We start from the raw sequence: 17,500 nt of genomic DNA, 5'->3' as shown, positions 1-17,500 counted from the left end.
ACTTTAAAGTCTACATTTCAGAATACAATGGGGCTTAGCTGTATATTTAGGTTATTGTATTATATGAATGTGTATGTGTATATGTTTATTTTTATAACCTTACATTGAACGGCATTAGGAATATTGATTAGATTTAGATAAAGTCATTGAACCGTCTTATTTGTCATAATAGAACATTCTAGAATATTTGTGATGTCACAGTATGATGTCATAATCAAACATTCTATGTCATAATAGTCATTCTAGAACATTTGTGATGTCACAGTATGATGTCATAATCGACATCTTGAAACAGTACTGAACAGTACTGAACAGATAGACAACATAGATTGAAGCCTGCATTTCTAGACCAAGGTGCCTTGCCGACCGTTTTGCTGTGGAAAGAGCCGGCAAGTTGAGTTTTACGGCTTTCAGGTGTGGAGGAATTTTGTCGAGTTGGCTGTGATTTTGGAGACTGGATATAATAGTCAGAGTATGGGTGGAGTGTGTGCAGGTCAAAATGCCTATGACCTTTGAGTCAGAAAGAATATATTACACATAATAATATTGCTGTATAGTTTGTTTATACTTCAGAAGTACATTTAGAGTGGTCCTCAAAATAAATGGAAGTGAATGAGGAGTCAGTAATGTTGAGGTGGTCGCTAGCTTACTTGTAGATGACTTTACAGTAAGCAGGTACATTTGAGTATAGAAGTTCTACTAAAGTGCAATATCCCTTTAAGCTGTAGAGCGTTGAGAGAAAGAGGGTTGACTATGGGTATAGATAGAGAGAGAGAGAGAGAGAGAGAGAGAGAGAGAGAGAGAGAGAGAGAGAGAGAGAGAGAGAGAGAGAGAGAGAGAGAGAGAGAGAGAGAGAGAGAGAGATAGATAGATAGATAGATAGATACCTTCCTTCCTTCCTTCCTTCCTTCCTTCCTTCCTTCCTTCCTTCCTTCCTTCCTTCCTTCCTTCCTTCCCTTCCTTCCTTCCTTCCTTCCTTCCTTCCTTCCTTCCTTCCTTCCTTCCTTCCTTCCTTCCTTCCTTCCTTCCTTCCTTCCTTCCGTCCCTCCTTCCTTCCTTCCTTCCTTCCTTCCTTCCTTCCTTCCTTCCTTCCTTCCTGCCTTCCTTCCTTCCTGCCTTCCTTCCTTCCTTCCTTCCTTCCTTCCTTCCTTCCTTCCTTCCTTCCTTCCTTCCTTCCTTCCTTCCTTCCTTCCTTCCTTCCTTCCTTCCTTCCTTCCTTCCTTCCTTCCTTCCGTCCGTCATGGACATGTGACTTTGGCTCCACCATGGTAGCAGTCAACAAGACAACACCATACAGGCACAAAAGACATTGGCCCAAAACAGCCCAATACATTATAGACAAAAGGAAAACGACAACAACACAAACGACAGAGCTTCAGGGATCTAACCAGTACCATGGTTAAAATGAAAAGCTAGGAATTCATCAGAGCAATGGCATGTGGGATGAAAGACTTCTTAAATATTTTCTTTGGGCCAGAGGAACTCTCTATATAGTATATATATATTTGTGTCTGTGTCGTTTATTTTATGATATCCACCTTATGGTATCCAATATATTACTGTAGGACTTACTGTAGGGTTTGGTTTGGTTCTGCCAATCAATCTCACAGGATCCGCTGGGAGCTGCCTCATATACTGTCCGCCGGAGCGCGCGGCGCGCCCCCGTGTTATCAGTTCCTCTCTAACATTCCGAAGATGACGGGCAGGTCGGTGTGGTCGCTGTCCAGGGTGCTGATCAGACCCCTCTGGAACGAGCGGCTGCTAAACACGCACGCCACCGGCGCAGTGAGTGTCTTTACTTATTAATATATTGGTAAACAAGATGTGTTGTGACATTTGAACGGCGTATTTCAATGTGTACTGCCTTCTTGATGTCACCATGTAGTGGTGGTACAGTAGGGGAGCTATAGCTAAGCTGATTAGTTGGCTAACCCGTTGCCTGACTATTATACCGAGCTCATCGTGTCGCTGTCCGCCCTAGTTTCAGCACCACCGGCGTTAATACAATGCAAGGTCAGTGTGCTGTCAAACCGAATCACCTGTCAATGTAGTACAATGTGTGTATATATATACCATGTCAGTGTATCGTAACTGAACACCATGCTGTGTTAATCTACTCGACCGACCGGACGTGCATGGCGAGGCTTGCGCGTGTAACTTAGTCTGTAGAGCAGTCAAATAAATCGTGTATTATTTATGAGCCTGTTCTACGGTGTCCAGCTTATCTACTAACTAAAGCAATGGTTCTCTTTCAATTGATCCAATTGGATATTTACATTTTTCCTTTCCCTTGTCTTTGTCTCTGCCCTCCCTCCAGGTGTTGGGTGCGTCGTGTAATCCAAGGCAGAAGTCGACCTACACCGTAAGTTAAAATGACGAGTTAGCTACTGAAGCTGTCAGCTTCTCATTGTTTCATTTGTCCTTTTTTTTAATCACGTGAATTAAAACGTGCAGGCAAACAGGCCTTTTTCAGTGTGCAGGCTCACAAGTGTTTTAGCAAACAGGCCTTTTTCAGTGTGCAGGCTCACAACTCACAAGTGTTTTAGCAAACAGGCCTTCAGATTCAGATTTCAGATGACTTTATTCACCATATTGTAGTAGTACAAATGAAACGTGATTCGACATTTACAACGCATGCTCCCCCCCCCCCCCCACAATTAAGAACAACACAGTTAAATAAATAATTATAAAGTGCAAAACAGGAGAGAACAGTGAGACAACAACAAGACTGTAAAGTGCAGTGGTTGGGGACATGGATACAGTGCAGCACAAAGTTCAAGTCCAGAAGTCCAGCCCTATAGCAGCTCGCCATATAGGGGGGGGGGGGGGGGACACACACCTGATTCGTTTACCGGGCGAGCTGCTGAGGGGAAGAAACTCACTTCTTCAGTGTGCAGCCGGCTCACAAATATTTCAGCAAACAGGCCTTCTTCAGTGTGCGGGCTCACAAATGTGTGGATATGCTGTCTTAATTGCCCATGACCAATTATGATGCTAGATAAGCTGTTACCAGAACAATGCTAGTAGATACGCTATGTAGTAGTAGATGGGACAGTAGGACTATACATATCTGTAGTAGTAGTAGTAGTAGTAGTAGTAGTAGTAGTAGTAGTAGTAGTAGTAGTAGTAGTAGTATAGTAGTAGTAGTAGTAGTAGTAGTAGTAGTAGTATAGTAGTAGTAGTAGTAGTATAGTAGTAGTAGTAGTAGTAGTAGTAGTAGTAGTAGTAGTAGTAGTAGTAGTAGTAGTAGTAGTAGTAGTAGTAGTAGTAGTAGTAGATGACAGTAGGCCTATATATTATTGTGTGTCAGTATTTGAAAAAGAAAACCAATACTGTTTATTTATTTGTATCCATGTAGTTGCAGTGTTTCTCATACATACAGTATGGGTCCACCGTAATATCAGCCAGACCACCATGAATGGACTTCCCTAAGAGAACACAGTAGCACTGTAGCAGTCGACCCTGTCACACGGTGTGGCTGATCCCAGGTCTGATCATACGCCACAGACGTGGCTTTTCACAGGGCTCCCCGACACAGAGACACAGGCACAGACGATGGTGAAGACAAACCAGTTTATTGAAGAGAGTAGCAAGATCCGGGTTATAGGGTTAGGGTTAGTGGGGACAGGGCCGGTGTGTGGCTGATCCCAGGTCTGATCATCTTGACCCAGGGTCGGTGTGGCTGCTCAGACCAGCCATCCCCATGCCACAAACATGTTAACAGTGCTCAGTTTTGTGGCGGTGTTGTAGGTACCGTATTATGGTCCGGCCTTGAAGATCAGTTTGTGGGTGAAGCCAAGTACAGCCAACGATTAACACGTTGGTACAGCGGCATGAACGTGGGACGTTTGCTGTGCGACTCAACTGAACAACGGACCCTGAACGGATCTTCCAGGCCGGATCTTCCAGGCCGACCATATCCGGTACCTACAACGGTAATGCAACTTATTGGGTGCCAACTGCCGTAAAACAAAACAGAAGAAGAAGAAGAAGGAAGAAGAAGAAGAAGAAGAAGAAGAAGAAGAAGAAGAAGAAGAAGAAGAAGAAGAAGAAGAAGAAGAAGAAGAAGAAGAAGTGGAAGAAGAAGAAGAAGAAGAAGAAGAAGAAGAAGAAGAAGAAGAAGAAGAAGAAGAAGAAGAAGAAGAAGAAGAAGAAGAAGAAGAAGAAGAAGAAGAAGAAGAAGAAGTGCTCAGTTTTCTTAGCCTCCTACCACCACAAATAACCTACTGACCTGTGGGCATCAGATCGGCTCATATGTCACACTGTGGTCATCCAACACAGTCTCATCAGAAAACGTAAATAAAGTACTAATCGACTGCAGGAAAAAGCGTAGATAATGTATGTTATGTTATAGCCATACGTAATATATTTACTTCTATACGTTTAGTCAAACTAACAATGATTGTGGTCGCGGGCAAATGTGCTCTCATCACTAGACTATGACACCCACAAACACAGCAATACTATTATGATGATGATTAGTTTTAACTTTGAATGGTTATGGTTAAGATATTAAGTTAGGGTTAAGGTTAGTGTGGTAACAGTGTGGTTACGGGTAGGGTTATGGTCTTGGTCTTGGTAGTCTTGAGGTAAAGGTACTTGCCTGCCATGTGAGCGTCCTGGGTTTGTTTCCCAGCAGGGGAATTCAAATGTTTCCTTAAAATGTTCAAAGTTAGACATTTTTGACTACGTAATATAATGTATTTTATTTGTAAATACATCAATATATTACTCATGGCTATAACATAATGTACAATTATGTACCTTTTTCCTGTGGTCGATAAGTACTTTATTTACCTATTTATTTAACCCTTATGTAGTGTTAGGGTCTCCAGCGATACTAAACTTTTTTTCAGTAGTTATATTCTAACATTGTTCTATTATAGTCAGAAAACATTATTATCTATGGGTTTCACATTTAGTAGTATTATGATTGAACAACCTCACTTTCATCTTAAAAATAAGGGACATGATGTGGCTCGGGGGCCATAAAATCAAATTACAATGAGATTATATGGCTATGAATGCATATAATGTTAGTTAGGATGTAGTATTAACTATTGAGTGATACTCCTTTCTTTTTAGTGGTCAGGACTGAGTTAGTCCCCGGGTCAACATTGACCCGCTAACAACGGTCAATGGTGCCAATTCCTTCCTAACACAACATGAGGGTTAAGTGAGATGGGGCTGGATCATCATGCGACCCGAGCGCTGGTCCTGGATCAGTACTTACTATTCTCCCCAGGTGGTCCTGTGACTCTCCCTCCTCTTCTCCCGACTAACCATCCCTGTTCTCTCTCCTCTCGTTCGCTGTCCCCCTGTCCTCCGTCCGTCTGTCCGTCCACATCCAGGCTATAGTGAGTACTGCCGCTCAGAGACACAGTGTGTTTGTTTTAGCGTCATATACACGGTGATGATGTGTGGGAAGCTCTACGTATTATATTATAAAGTAAACATGGACCGTAGTCACACAGCGGCCATTTTGCTCTGGTGTCATTTTGCTGCTCTTATGTCACGCTTAGGTTGGGATTCCTTGGATCGTAACTACCTACCTCATACTATAGTCCACCCATAAAACTTGTATGATAGCATGTACAATAGTGCTGTATATACCGTATGTATACATTTATATACATATCTGTCTGAATATACCTGCATATAATCCTTCTATATACCTACTTATACACCTGCATATAACTCTGTATGATAGCATACAATAATGCTGTATCTACGTATATATATTAGGGCTGTCAGTTTATCGCGTTAATTAGATTGATTAATTAATTACACAGCAAATTATCGCGTTATGAAAATTAACTCAAAATTAATTACAAAAATGTATAATATATATTTTTTAATCTCATTCATTACATAAGAACGTAGAATACACATTTACAGACTTTTTTTTATATGGTCCATTTGCATGTTCTTGGTATCTGATTCTAGGGACATCTATGGATCTCAGGGAATGTATTCCCAGTGTCAGAAATACTGTGTCTGTTACTAGGCTTGAGTAAATTGTAATGAACCAAATGAGAATATCAATAAAAAAAAATTATCTTTGACAGTGAATAACACCATGCTCAAATGGACCAGACCTGAAAAATCTAAGCAAATTAATAGATGGAAGATGATTAAACAGACGGTTTTGTAGATACAGTACTGAATTCTGCCATCCGGACACATGCAATTTGAAATATGATTATAGAATATAGAATATCAGGCATAAAATGGTTATGCGATTAAAATGCGAGTAATTCGATTCATTGATTACAAATCCTGTAATTAATTAGATACATGTTTTTAATCGCCTGACAGCACTAATATATATATAATATAATTACTCAGCAGTACTAATTCATATATTTTATACCCAGTATAATCACCTGTACATTGTATATTACTGTTGCACTTTACTGTTACATTTGCACTCTGGTTGGATGCCAAACTTCTTTTCGTTGTACTTGTGCTGCATGATGACAACCGATTTGAATCTAATCTAATCTAAAACATGAGAGAAAAATGGCCACTGTGTGAATATGGTCTATTAGTTAGCATGGGTCTCCAGCAGGGCTGTAGTGGGACGACTAATGAGAGCAAACAGTCACATTTAGTTCAAACCTGTTAGTGAAGATATATAGACCTGTTCGCTGTATACGTCAGACTCAGTGTAGCGCGCGCATCACAGGAGCAGAAAGCAACGCAATCCTGGTCAGAACAACGGGGCAGACTACAATATATTTGCATTTGTTAGCCATGCTAGCGATCGAATCAATCCATCCATGCCAAAGCTAGATTATGTAAAAGGTGAAAGACTCACACTCACAGCCGTGCTGATTTGGCAAAATTACATCTAGCCGTTTTAGTTTGAAACAACTTTTAGTCAGGGGAGTGTCATGGTATGATATGATTAGTAGGGATGTTCGATATTGGCTTTTTTACCGATATCCGATATACCGATATTGTCCAACTCTTAATTTCCGATACCGATATCAACCGATATCAACCGTTACCGATATACCCCCCCCCCCCCCCAAAACGTAATAATTTCAGGTAATTAACATTACATATATCTTGTCGTGGAATTAACACAACATTATGCATACTTTTGACAATAAATAAAATCAGAATTTGTTCTTACTTACTTGCCTGGGTAAATAAAGGTTAAATAAATGTTAAAAGAAAATATATATATATATATTTTTTTTTGAAAACCGATACCGATTTTTTTCCGATATCACATTTTAATGCCAATATCGGCCGATATCGGCCGATATTATCTAGGGATGTCCGATATTATCGGCCGATATTGGCATTAGATATTTGCATTTATAATGCGCCCCTCAGCCAATTTTTACATCGGTCCGGGGCGCAGCCCAGGGGGAAAAAAGAATATGAATAAATGGTCATGGTTTCTCCATAGAGCCCCCTCGTATTATTTTGTGCAGCAGCTCGCGCAGGTAGGGGGCAACTTAGTCACGTGACTCAGTTGGTGTTGCTGATTGGCTCGAACACGGTATGTTTGTATACAGCGAACAGGTCTATAGTACTTGTACAGTATATTAGTTTGAAACAGGTGTCTTGTCCAGTAGTCCTTACAGTAGTTTTCTGGAGGTGAGTGTACTGGATGGTAGAGGGGTGTTAATGCGTGTGTGTGTGTGTGTGTGTGTGTGTGTGTGTGTGTGTGTGTGTGTGTGTGTGTGTGTGTGTGTGTGTGTGTGTGTGTGTGTGTGTGTGTGTGTGTGTGTGTGTGTGTGTGTGTGTGTGTGTGTGTGTGTGTGTGTGTGTATGTGTGTGTGCGTGTGTGTGTGTGTGTGTGCGTGTGTGTGTGTGTGTGTGCGTGTGTGTGTGTGTGTGTTACAGCCTCCGCCTGCACGCTATGGAGGCAGACACACTGTGACTCTGATTCCTGGAGATGGAATTGGACCAGAGCTGGCCACTCACGTACAGGAGCTGTTTAGGTGAGCGCACGCACACACACACACACTCATATACACACACACACACACACACACACACACACACACACACACACACACACACACACACACACACACACACACACACTGACACACACACACACACACACACACACACACACACACACACACACACACACACACTCATATACTGTACACGCACACACACACACACACTGACACACACACAGTATATGAATGTACAGCATATGTGACCAGGCACTAGGGCTGTCAACGAATATACTGTATTTGAATTTATAATCGAATTGTAAAAAGAAACATACATTCGATTGTAAAAATGTATATATAATTGTGTGAATTGTGTCTTCTTTTTTTTTTTTATCCATAAAAAATAAATAAAAATAATTCACAATTCAGTAACACCAACAATAAGCAGGACTTCACAGGACATAGTAACAACAACAACAACAACAACAACAACAACAACAACAACAATAACGAAAACGGAAATAACAAACAATAAAACAAACACGTTTTTTAAAATAAATTATTACGAAGAAAAATAAATTTAAGAATAATGTGCAACAATAGATATTCGAATATCATCGAATATCATCCTTTTTTTAGAAGGAATATTCAAATGTCATTTTTGGCCAATTTTGACAGCCCTACCAGGCACAGAGTTTAGGGTTTTGTTGACCCATCTTATATACTGTATATGAAAGTACAGGTTTTACAGGAGTGCAGGCATGTGGCTTTGTTATTATGATGTGATGATGTGAGCGATAGTCTTACATTTTTCACGGACTGGCTCCCCCACCACTGAGTCTGTATGTAGCCAGAAAGGACGATAGAAGACACACAAGGTCCTCAGCTGAAGGGGACTGCGTGGTTCCGTTCAGGAAGAGTGCTTTTGGACAATCCGCATTCTCTGTTAGAGCCACACAGTACTGGAACACTATGCCGACACATAACCTGTAACGCCTGTAATCTGGCTCAAAGAACACCAGAGCTGCACCCACAGCTAAATCCATTAACTGTGTGTGTATTAGGGCTGTCCCCGACTAAGGATTTGGATAGTCGACTATGATTGGCCAAAATGTGCCGTTAGTCGACTATTAGTAAAAAAAATATATATATATATTTTTTTTTTATTCCATTTGGGCTGTGGGGGTGCGTAATGTCTGAAGGAGTTGACTGAAGGCTTCTTGTCCTCTGCAAAAGCATGCAATTGGTCCACTGATGGATACATCTTGATATTTGTCTAGTCTAGTGTGTTCATTAGAGGTGAAATCCTCTTTCAGTGCCTCTGTGCCTGTTTTCGTAGGCAGTCTCTGGTATGCGCGCCATTAGCGTTAGAGGCCTCTTTTATTTAGGAAAGAATGATAAAAAATTTAAATTTAAAATTTAAAATAATAATAATAATTTTCTTTTTGTATTCGACTAAGAGGTTGGCAGTCGACTACGGCTCCTTTCGACCGATTAGTCGACTAATGATTAATCGACTAATAGGGGTCAGCCCTAGTGTGTATGCAATTCAGCTTTATTCTGTTTTATATGTGTATTTTTGTTAAAATGTGTATATTGTGATGATGAATTGTATTTTATGTAGGCCTATTTGATGTATGTTTATTTTTTTATCACTTTAGGTTGATGCCCTTTTTAACATCTTGGCCATCAGGGACTACAGATGAAATTGAGCCTTCTGGCTAATTCTGGCGTAGTTACATTCATAATGTTGATTAATATGCACTGTCCCTTTGGCAAATAAACTTAAACTTAACTTTGAGTTAAATCCCCACACAGGGTCTCCATTAAAGGAAGGAGAGGAACAGAAGCTTTTGTATCACAAAAAACACCCAATTTATTTAACTCACAATGTAAAGACCTGCAACAAAGAGCTGGAAATGACAAAAGAGGTGATTCATCTGTTCGAGGAAAAAGTTATCACAGCGGAATGTTAAATCAAATACACTAGACTGAACTTGTAAATTTCAACCATAAAAATTCTCCCTCGCACACACACACACACACACACACACACACACACACACACACACACACACACACACACACACACACACACACACACACACACACACACACACACACACACACACACACACACACACACACAGAGGGCGAGGGGGAGAGAGAATGAATACATTTTTATGTTGCCTTCATATTTGGATCAATATCCCCCTTCAATTTACCCTCCCCTCTCCACACACACACACACACACACACACACACACACACACACACACACACACACACACACACACACACACACACACACACACACACACACACACACACACACATGCACGCACATGGTTATTTAAATGAGGTAATATGGGAGGAACATGTGCCCCTTTCTATGCCTCATTGCAAAAACACTCCAATTCACCAAGATCGGCGGTAATTGCCACGTGCAGTTATAGTGACGCTATTTACGTCTTCAGAGATTTGGTGGTAACTAAGCGCATATATAAGGGGTGTCATTGCCAGCGTCTCCGGTGATCCGTTGGGTTAGGTAATCAGCACAATAAAGAGAATAGACCCCGCACACTCATATGCTCCAGAATAAATGTTCAATTTATAACGTTTCGTCAGATCCATGAGGAGTAGACACTGGAAACACAGTCAATAAAAAGTGTATTCTGGAGTATAATGAGAATGCAGGTTCTATTCTCTTAACTAAACATTAAATACAACTTTCTCACTCTAAAAATATTCCTAAATCTGAAATTATTTTCACTGGCACACAGTGCCTAACCTCGGCCAAAAGATTCAGCACCATGGACAGGTCTGCTCGACCTAATTTCTCTTGGGATGACATGACAAACCAAATTGGACAATTTGGTGCCATCTGGGTGGGCAAATTCTAGATCTTGCAAAAACTTGTTTATTTTTTATATTTTTTAAAAGCACTCCATACCTTCAGGAGATGATAACTACTAATAAGCTACAAATCCAAAAGGTCTACCATATCAAAACACTGCCATTGTCCTAGCACATGCATACTGTTGCATGGGCAGTATTTATACAATTTTACCATATCAGGAGCAAATTGCACTCCGCGAGCCAACTGCGCTGACAGATATCAGGAGCAAATTGCACAACGTATAGGCGTGTTTGCGCGAGTATATCGTCCGCGCAATATGTTTAGTGAATAGGTCCTTAAGACGGAGCAAATAGCGGGCGCAAATCACACGCAGTTAAGGGTGCTATTAGCCGGGCGCAATCCATTCTTTGTGAATTCGCCCCTGAGACTGTTAAAATTATCATCTACTCCCTATAACACCAGAGCTGTTGTGTGTTTAAATTATTTCCCTTACCACTGTTATCGTTTGTTTCTTTTCTGTTTTACACACATTTTTGTCTCCTTTCCCTGTTACCCTTCAAGAGGCCCTTTTGTCCTCTCGCCAGGCCGGCATTTTAAATAAGATTTTGTTCTTAATTGACCTGCCTGGTTAAATAAATGTTGAATAAAAATAAATAAACACACACACTCACTCACTCACCAGAAGTGTATATGTGTTCTGTCAGATTCTGCTGTGTTCCCGTGGATTTCGAGGTGGCAAATGTGGATTCCACCATGGAATCAGAAGATGATATAAAAGCAGCCATCATGGCCATCAGACGCAATGGCGTGGGTCTCAAAGGTGCGTGTGTGTGTGTGTGTGTGTGTGTGTGTGTGTGTGTGTGTGTGTGTGTGTGTGTGTGTGTGTGTGTGTGTGTGTGTGTGTGTGTGTGTGTGTGTGTGTGTGTGTGTGTGTGTGTGTGTGTGTGTGTGTGTGTGTGTGTGTGTGTGTGTGTGTGTGTGTGTGTGTGTGTGTGTGTGTGTGTGTGTGTGTGTGTGTGTGTGATGAGAGTTTTCCACTATTAGAAAAGTTTAACATGCTCCAACAAAATGACTGCTGGCTTAAACTTCAAACTTAATGTGGTGTGTTATTGAAGTTATTAGGTTTTTATGAGATGGAACCGCATTGGTGTCCATAATATGTTAAACCAATGAGTCACAGAGCCGTGCTGTTTGCATTGGTTCATATAATTCACCGTGGGTTCATGTAATTCATCATTGCGTTGAATTGTAGCAGGGATTCCTGCAGCTACATTATTTGGATGTACTTCCAGTTCAGACTTCAGTGATTCACTACAGTCTTCTCTGGCTTTAGTTCCTGTTAGGAAGGATCTGATGTGTTGTTTCTCTGCTTTTCTCCAAGAGCACCCTGTGTCAGGGAGTGAGCCAAGGTGTAATGTAAATAATAATAATAATAATAATAATAATAATAATAATAATAATAATAATAATAATAATAATAATAATAATAATAATAATAATAATAATAATAATAATAATAATAATCATAACAATAATAATCATAATTATAATCATATTAATATTATACTTTTTATTGGGCTTAGTTTAAACGGTGTCCTCTGTAGGTAGCAGTGTATTGTGTTTGCTGGCTGTCCTTTTGTTATGCATGACTTCACAAAATATACTGTACCATATCCACTGTAATCCTCTGCATCGTATTTCATATCCTGTTATTTTTTTGTGTGTGTTCCAGGTAACATTGAGACCAACCATAACCTCCCACCCTCCTTTAAATCGCGGAACAATCTGCTCCGGTGAGTCATTCACGTTTGACCTTTGGCATCATCTGTTCACTAGCTCAGCTCATAATACCAATGACCACTGTAATGGAAAACGGTTGGAAACAGACTCCCGCTGTCAGCAGAACTTCGGGTCAAACAAGTCTAGTTTATTGTTCCTCATATTTCAAAAGATCTGCAAGTTCTTATTCCTCAAAGTGTTACTGCTAATAGTTTTGCAATCATTTCACATGTGTTCTTCTATATGGCAAATGTTCCTTAAAAAGACCCAACACATGTGCTTGGTCAGGCCTTCTTAAGAGTCAGTCAGTGTATTGGTTCCCCTGCATAAATTAATAAGAAAATCATAACATTGAAAGTCGCTGTAATAATCTTTTCCATAACACCACACAGACACAGGATACAAGTGAATGGATTCAATAGCAATTGATAAAAGAATTTGCCGGTTTTAATTCTTTTGTTTATTTATGCAGCGATGCAATGGCCAGGGCTGAACTGGGAAGATCATTCAGGCTGGGAAATATAACGCAAAATATAGCCTCTTTTTAAGCGGGGGTCTGGGGGTCTGAGCGTCTGGGGGTCTGAGCGTCTGGGGGTCTGAGCGTCTGGGGGTCTGAGCGTCTGAGCGTCTGGGGGTCTGAGCGTCTGGGGGTCTGAGCGTCTGGGGGTCTGAGTGTCTGGGGGTCTGAGCGTCTGGGGGTCTGAGCGTCTGGAGGTCTGGGGGTCTGGGGGTCTGGAGGTCTGGGGGTCTGGAGGTCTGGAGGTCTGGAGGTCTGGAGGTCTGAGGTCTGGGGGTCTGGGGGTCTGGAGGTCTGGAGGTCTGGAGGTCTGGAGGTCTGGAGGTCTGAGCGTCTGGGGGTCTGAGGGTCTGGGGGTCTTGAGGTCTGAGGGTCTGAGGGTCTGAGGGTCTGGGGGTCTGAGGTCTGGAGGTCTGGAGGTCTGGAGGTCTGAGGGTCTGGAGGTCTGGGGGTCTGAGGTCTGAGGGTCTGGAGGTCTGAGTGTCTGAGGGTCTGGGGGTCTGAGCGTCTGGGGGTCTGGAGGTCTGGAGGTCTGAGGGTCTGGGGGTCTGAGCGTCTGGGGGTCTGAGGGTCTGGGGGTCTGAGCGTCTGGGGGTCTGAGGGTCTGGGGGTCTGGAGGTCTGGGGGTCTGGGGGTCTGGGGGTCTGAGCGTCTGAGGGTCTGGAGGTCTGGGGGTCTGAGCGTCTGGGGGTCTGAGCGTCTGGGGGTCTGAGCGTCTGGGGGTCTGGGGGTCTGAGCGTCTGGGGGTCTGAGCGTCTGGGGGTCTGGAGGTCTGGAGGTCTGGGGGTCTGAGCGTCTGGGGGTCTGAGCGTCTGGGGGTCTGAGCGTCTGGGGGTCTGGAGGTCTGGAGGTCTGGGGGTCTGAGCGTCTGGGGGTCTGAGGGTCTGGGGGTCTGAGCGTCTGAGGGTCTGGGGGTCTGAGCGTCTGGGGGTCTGGAGGTCTGGGGGTCTGAGCGTCTGGGGGTCTGGGGGTCTGGAGGTCTGGAGGTCTGGGGGTCTGAGGGTCTGGGGGTCTGAGGGTCTGGGGGTCTGAGCGTCTGGGGGTCTGGGGGTCTGAGCGTCTGGGGGTCTGGGGGTCTGAGCGTCTGGGGGTCTGGGGGTCTGAGGGTCTGAGTGTCTGGGGGTCTGAGGTCCCCCTTCTAGCAAAATGTTAGTTACAAAGACTTCTTGTGAATTTTTGTGCATGTGAATCACAAACGAATGAGCCAACAACTGTACAAGTACAATCTACTGTTATAAACCAAATATATAACCAAAGGTATATCATTAAGGAGGAGGGAGACGACACAAGGGCTTAACATTTAACCAATATGTATTAAATAATAAATAAATAAATAAATAACTATAGGCCTACGAAAAAAAGAAAAAAAAATTAGGTGTGGACTTCAGTTCATCAGTGGTGGTACAGGGTGTTGAGTGAACCTGTAGGTACTGCAGGAGTCAGGGGGAGGGACAGCTGATTACAGCCAATGAACCTGTACAGTAGGTACTGCAGGAGTCAGGGGGAGGGACAGCTGATTACAGCCAATGAACCTGTACAGTAGGTACTGCAGGAGTCAGGGGGAGGGACAGCTGATTACAGCCAATGAACCTGTAGGTACTGCAGGAGTCAGGGGGAGGGACAGCTGATTACAGCCAATGAACCTGTACAGTAGGTACTGCAGGAGTCAGGGGGAGGGACAGCTGATTACAGCCAATGAACCTGTAGGTACTGCAGGAGTCAGGGGGAGGGACAGCTGATTACAGCCAATGAACCTGTAGGTACTGCAGGAGTCAGGGGGAGGGACAGCTGATTACAGCCAATGAACCTGTACAGTAGGTACTGCAGGAGTCAGGGGGAGGGACAGCTGATTACAGCCAATGAACCTGTAGGTACTGCAGGAGTCAGGGGGAGGGACAGCTGATTACAGCCAATGAACCTGTACATCAAGCACTGCAGGATGGCCAGTCTGGGCTTGTCCTAAAGCAGGCAGCTGGGGGAGGATGCCCATGGATGCTCCTGGGCAGGTGCACTTGGCAGGGAATTTATGGGTGTAAAGGGAGAGGGAAAGGGGACCTTTTTGAGGATGTTCGCCTCTCTAACCTGGTGGAGTAGAGCCTCTGGAAGGGGGAGGATGTTCGCCTCCAACCTGGTGGAGTAGAGCGTCTGGAAGGGGGAGGATGTTCGCCTCCAACCTGGTGGAGTAGAGCCTCTGGAAGGGGGAGGATGTTCTCCTCTCTAACCTGGTGGAGTAGAGCCTCTGGAAGGGGGAGGATGTTGTCCTCTCTAACCTGGTGGAGTAGAGCCTCTGGAAGGGGGAGGATGTTCTCCTCTAACCTGGTGGAGTAGAGCCTCTGGAAGGGGGAGGATGTTGTCCTCTAACCTGGTGGAGTAGAGCCTCTGGAAGGGGGAGGATGTTGTCCTCTAACCTGGTGGAGTAGAGCCTCTGGAAGGGGGAGGATGTTGTCCTCTAACCTGGTGGAGCAGAGCCTCTGGAAGGGGGAGGATGTTGTCCTCTAACCTGGTGGAGTAGAGCCTCTGGAAGGGGGAGGATGTTGTCCTCTAACCTGGTGGAGTAGAGCCTCTGGAAGGGGGAGGATGTTGTCCTCTAACCTGGTGGAGCAGAGCCTCTGGAAGGGGGAGGATGTTGTCATCTAACCTGGTGGAGTAGAGCCTCTGGAAGGGGGAGGATGTTGTCCTCTAACCTGGTGGAGTAGAGCCTCTGGAAGGGGGAGGATGTTGTCCTCTAACCTGGTGGAGTAGAGCCTCTGGAAGGGGGAGGATGTTGTCCTCTAACCTGGTGGAGTAGAGCCTCTGGAAGGGGGAGGATGTTGTCCTCTAACCTGGTGGAGTAGAGCCTCTGGAAGGGGGAGGATGTTGTCCTCTAACCTGGTGGAGTAGAGCCTCTGGAAGGGGAGGATGTTGTCCTCTAACCTGGTGGAGTAGAGCCTCTGGAAGGGGGAGGATGTTGTCCTCTAACCTGGTGGAGTAGAGCCTCTGGAAGGGGGAGGATGTTGTCCTCTAACCTGGTGGAGTAGAGCCTCTGGAAGGGGGAGGATGTTGTCCTCTAACCTGGTGGAGTAGAGCCTCTGGAAGGGGGAGGATGTTGTCCTCTAACCTGGTGGAGTAGAGCCTCTGGAAGGGGGAGGATGTTGTCCTCTAACCTGGTGGAGTAGAGCCTCTGGAAGGGGAGGATGTTGTCCTCTAACCTGGTGGAGTAGAGCCTCTGGAAGGGGGAGGATGTTGTCCTCTAACCTGGTGGAGTAGAGCCTCTGGAAGGGGGAGGATGTTGTCCTCTAACCTGGTGGAGTAGAGCCTCTGGAAGGGGGAGGATGTTGTCCTCTAACCTGGTGGAGTAGAGCCTCTGGAAGGGGGAGGATGTTGTCCTCTAACCTGGTGGAGTAGAGCCTCTGGAAGGGGGAGGATGTTGTCCTCTAACCTGGTGGAGTAGAGCCTCTGGAAGGGGGAGGATGTTGTCCTCTAACCTGGTGGAGTAGAGCCTCTGGAAGGGGGAGGATGTTGTCCTCTAACCTGGTGGAGTAGAGCCTCTGGAAGGGGGAGGATGTTCTCCTCTAACCTGGTGGAGTAGAGCCTCTGGAAGGGGGAGGATGTTGTCCTCTAACCTGGTGGAGTAGAGCCTCTGGAAGGGGGAGGATGTTGTCCTCTAACCTGGTGGAGTAGAGCCTCTGGAAGGGGGAGGATGTTGTCCTCTAACCTGGTGGAGTAGAGCCTCTGGAAGGGGGAGGATGTTGTCCTCTAACCTGGTGGAGTAGAGCCTCTGGAAGGGGGAGGATGTTGTCCTCTAACCTGGTGGAGTAGAGCCTCTGGAAGGGGGAGGATGTTGTCCTCTAACCTGGTGGAGTAGAGCCTCTGGAAGGGGGAGGATGTTGTCCTCTAACCTGGTGGAGTAGAGCCTCTGGAAGGGGGAGGATGTTGTCCTCTAACCTGGTGGAGTAGAGCCTCTGGAAGGGGGAGGATGTTGTCCTCTAACCTGGTGGAGTAGAGCCTCTGGAAGGGGAGGATGTTGTCCTCTAACCTGGTGGAGTAGAGCCTCTGGAAGGGGGAGGATGTTGTCCTCTAACCTGGTGGAGTAGAGCCTCTGGAAGGGGGAGGATGTTGTCCTCTAACCTGGTGGAGTAGAGCCTCTGGAAGGGGGAGGATGTTGTCCTCTAACCTGGTGGAGTAGAGCCTCTGGAAGGGGGAGGATGTTGTCCTCTAACCTGGTGGAGTAGAGCCTCTGGAAGGGGGAGGATGTTGTCCTCTAACCTGGTGGAGTAGAGCCTCTGGAAGGGGGAGGATGTTGTCCTCTAACCTGGTGGAGTAGAGCCTCTGGAAGGGGGAGGATGTTGTCCTCTAACCTGGTGGAGTAGAGCCTCTGGAAGGGGAGAATGTTGTCCTCTAACCTGGTGGAGTAGAGCCTCTGGAAAGGGGGAGGAT

At 44.7% G+C, this 17,500-nt stretch overlaps 1 pseudogene across 1 annotated transcript in view; it reads left to right on the top strand.

Annotated features, from left to right (window-relative positions):
* Positions 1-11,526: 11,526 nt before the first annotated feature.
* LOC311243779 (isocitrate dehydrogenase [NAD] subunit gamma, mitochondrial-like) overlaps positions 11,527-17,500 on the top strand; it is a 23,509-nt pseudogene continuing 17,535 nt past the window's right edge. The window contains exons 1-2 of the transcript in view: positions 11,527-11,608; positions 12,521-12,581. The product of the transcript in view is annotated as an isocitrate dehydrogenase [NAD] subunit gamma, mitochondrial-like (transcript). The remainder of the gene's footprint in view (positions 11,609-12,520; positions 12,582-17,500) is intronic.

Source organism: Notolepis coatsorum (assembly GCF_963971535.1).
Source record: "Notolepis coatsorum genome assembly, chromosome: 17".
Taxonomy (NCBI): domain Eukaryota; kingdom Metazoa; phylum Chordata; class Actinopteri; order Aulopiformes; family Paralepididae; genus Notolepis; species Notolepis coatsorum.
This window is presented reverse-complemented; position numbering and strand designations above follow the sequence as displayed.